Raw genomic sequence first — 4259 nt, 5'->3', positions numbered from 1 at the left:
CGTTTATATCTGTATTACTTTTGCATTGACATGAATTTATATTATCTCTCCTTCCCCACTCTCTTCCCCATTATTGCAAATTTTGCACCATTGGCATGCCATGGCTTCTATTATTTTCTCACTTGCATGTTGTAGCTACCATGTAATTGAGATCCTTATTATTTGGCATTAACCCACCCATACTGTATTTATTTTCCTATCTTTATTTCTGGGTTACTCTTCTTCCCTTTTTCTTTCAGGATGGCCACCCGGAAGAGAACCGGAAGACGTTTACATGGGGAGACAGGCAAGTCAATCTGCACAATCTATAGAGAAAAAGCATCAGTTGAAGCCACCCGTCCACTTGCACATCTTAGCATGCACCGAGGACGGTGCAATCTTTAAGTGTGGGGAGGTCGATACCGATCTCCATGGGTTAGTACGTTTCTGTTTCAATACCAATGTTTAAATTTTCTTTGTAAAATTAGTTATTGCATTTGCATATTTGTTTAATTTTATGCATTTAGTTACTACTTGGTTAAAGTAATAAAACTCTTTTAAGACCCTATCTTTGAAAATTTTCACTAATTTAAATTGAAAAATTTTTATGTTAAAACTTGTTTGAAGTTGTATTTGGAACATGGTTTTTGAGCCAAAGAACACACAACCTGTGAGATTTTGAGCTTATTTACATGGTTACATTATTTAACCATAAATTTTTTCCTGTATGTTTCCTTCTCTATGATTGTAATCTATATTTTGTTCCAATCTATATGTCCATTATTTAGTGTATTTACATGCTTGCATATGATTGAAGCCATTGTTTGATTTTAGCTCACTTATCCCAAATAAGCCTACCCTTTAAATCACCCTTGTCAGCCACTTTGAGCCTTTTTAATCCCATTTGTTCTGTATTTTACCACATCACTAGCTTTAAAGCAGAAAAATAATTAAATATCCCAATTGAATCTTTGGTTAGCTTAAGATAGGGATTGTGTAACAATTAAGTGTGGGGAAACTGTGGGAACATGGGTTAATAAGGGAATGTATCATGTTTCTAATTTATTTGAATATTGGAAATTTGGGAACCTACTCATGAAAAACCAAAATAGAAAAATAATAGAAAATCCATGTGCATTGATAAGTTATGTTTATTTCTCTACAAAAAAAAAGAAAAAAAGAGAAAAAAAAAAGAAAAAGAGAAAAAGAAAAAAAATATATAATATAAATAAATAAATAAAGGGGACAAAATTACCCCAATGCTAAGTTAATAAAAATATCAATGCACATGTGACAAAAGTAAAGAAATATCAAAAATTTGGTACATGAGTATGGGAATTATACAAAAGTGGGAATTATGGGTAGCTAGGCATGATTCTAGAGTTATATAGAGTGTATGTGTGTTAGGTAAGAGCTTGGTTAGTCAAAGATTCAATTTATAGCTCACTTAGCCATATATATACCATCACCCTTACCTTAGCCCCATTACAACCTTGAAAAGACCTCATGATGTTTGCATTGGTACATTAAATATTTGTTGATTGGTTAGATGAAGAACAATGTTTAGAAAGCATGATTAGAGAAGAATAGAGTGATTAACCCTAGACACTTGAGAGATTAGAGTGATATACACTACTAGTAAGGGTCCAATGCTTGATTCTATGTTCCCTGCTTTCATGAGCTATCTTCTTACAAGTTTACTTGTCTTTATTTTATATGATTTGAATTAGTGGAATTTGAATTATTTTTGTCTTGGAGAACTTATTTACATTTAATCAAGTAGGTAGAAACATTTTTTGCATGTAGTTGCATTCATATAGATAGGTTGCATTTCATACATCCTACCATTCCTCTTCATCTTTATAGTTTCTCTTGAGTTTAGCATGAGGACATGCTATTGTTTAAGTGTGGGGAGGTTGATAAACCTCTATTTTATAGTTTATCTTGTGCTCATTTGAGTAGTTTTTATCAACTCTTTACCCACTTATTCATACTATTTGCATGGTTTTACATTTGCCTTCCTAATTATGTGCTTTGATTGAAAATATGCTTCTTTGGACTTATAATTTCTAATATTAATCCTCTCTTATCACCATTAGATGCCTTGATATGTGTGTTAAGTGATTTCAGAGATTACAGGGCAGGAATGGCTCAGAGGATGGAAAGGAAGCATGCAAAAGTGGAAGGAATACAAGAAGCTGGAGAAATTGCTAAGTTGTCCAGCCTGACCTCTTCGCACTCAAACAGCTATAACTTTAGCTACAGAGGTCCAAACGATGCAGTTTCAGTTGCGTTGGAAAGCTAACGTCCGGAGCTTCGATTTGATATATAATATGCCATAGTTGCCCTGACGCTAGATGACGCGACTGCGTGCTCCATGCGGACGCATTGCAGTGACGAAAATCAGCGTGTTTGAATTCGCAACCAGCGAATTCTGGGCTGTTTCCGACCCAGTTTGCGGCCCAGAAACACAGATTAAAGGCTATAAAGTGGGTGAATGCATCCATTCATAATCAGGCTTTCACATTCACAATTTTAGGAGTAGATGTAGTTTTTAGAGAGAGAGGTTCTCTCCTCTCTCTTAGAATTAGGATTTAAGACTTCTCTTAGTTTTAGGAGTGACTCTCAATTCCCAAGTTCAATGTTCTTTTTATTTATTTTCTCAATTTAATTTATGAATGTCTATGTCAGATTTAAGTTCTTTTGTGAATGCAATTTGAGGTATTTCAGATTTAAGATTGCTTTGCTTTATTTATATTGATGCTTTTTAATTTAGATATTTTCTTTCTTTTGGCTTTGGTTAAGTAATTGGTAACGCTTGAGCTATCAATAAAGCAGTGATTGAAAATGGGAGTTGCTCCAATAACTCTAGTCTTTCCACAGGAATTGACTAGGACCTGAGGATTAAGCTAATTAATCCACTTGATCTACCTTCATAGTTAGAGGTTAACAAAGTGAGATTAAAATCCAAATTCCATCACAATTGATAACCAGGATAGGACTTCCAGTTCTTCATACCTTGCCAAGAGATTTTATTATTATTATTTTGTTTTACTTGCCATTCAACATACTGCTCCCTAATTTCTAAAACCCCTAATTTACAAACTCATAACCAATAATAAGAACATACCTCCCTGCAATTCCTTGAGAAGACGACCTGAGGTTTGAATACTCGGTTATCAATTTCAAAGGGGTTTGTTACTTGTGACAACCAAAACGTTTGTATAAAAGGACTTTTGATGGTTTAGAAACTATAATTGCAACGAGGATTTATCCGCAAATTTCTAGACCACGCAAAAGTTCCTCTCGTCAGTTCTTACCCATGACCCATGGGACAGTCGGATCAAGGGCTATCCTCTGCTTGACAGCATCCCAGTCAAATCTCATAAAGCGCATGTCCTCTTCAGCCTTTTGGTAATCGTCAGGCTGATCTGACTTAGGCTGAAGGCGCAGAATATCCTCAATGGCCTCTTCAGTGACCAGTATCTGTTTCCCTCTAAGGTGCACTGCATCCAGGGAAGTCTTGAAATACTTGCAGTAAAACTCTCTTACCCAAGAAGCATTGACCTCTGCCAAGTTTCTCTCCAAGAAGAACCAGCCTCTCTGTTTGATCTGATCGGAAGTGTACTGCTGTAGTTCTTCTGGAATTTTCAGAGTCCGCTCCAGGTACAAGTTTCTGGAGGTGGCAAACACTGGATACTTCAGCTCATAGTATCAGTTTGCAAATTTAATTGGATCATTGGTAGGGAGGAGCTGGTCAGCCTTCTCCTGCGGGGTAAAGTGCTTTTCCCGCCAGGAGTCATCATGCATAATATCCAGGATAGACATAGAGGATTCACCTCTTTTCCATTTTCCAGTTATGGCTTTGCCTTTTCCCTTACGCTGAGGGTCAGACATCCTGAAAAATAGAAATCTAGGATATAATAAAAACAGAAAAACAAGTAGGCAAATAACAGGATAAGCACATAGTGGCAAAGGAGCAGTAGAATTATGAAATGAGTTGAATAATTGTGCATTTTGGATTGTTTCGGAGTTAAAAAACTGAGATGAGAAATTACAATAAAAAATATGTTATAAGTAGAATACCTGTTAATTAGGAAAAATAATAATCATGCCATGAAGTAAAAAGTTGAAGGAGTTAGTTAAAAAGCAAAGGGAGAAGTTAGAAAGTCAAAAGTGGTGAAAAGTGAAAAAGTGGAAAGCAGTGAGTTAGGAGAAAAAAGTCAAAGTAAGTGGCGTTGAGAAATGTTTCCTGAGTAACAAGAAATACATAAATTGAA

Source organism: Arachis ipaensis, chromosome B7 (genome assembly GCF_059453495.1).
Source record: "Arachis ipaensis isolate K30076 ecotype BB chromosome B7, ASM5945349v1, whole genome shotgun sequence".
NCBI classification, from domain to species: Eukaryota; Viridiplantae; Streptophyta; class Magnoliopsida; order Fabales; family Fabaceae; genus Arachis; species Arachis ipaensis.
Note: the sequence above shows the minus strand (reverse complement) of the source record.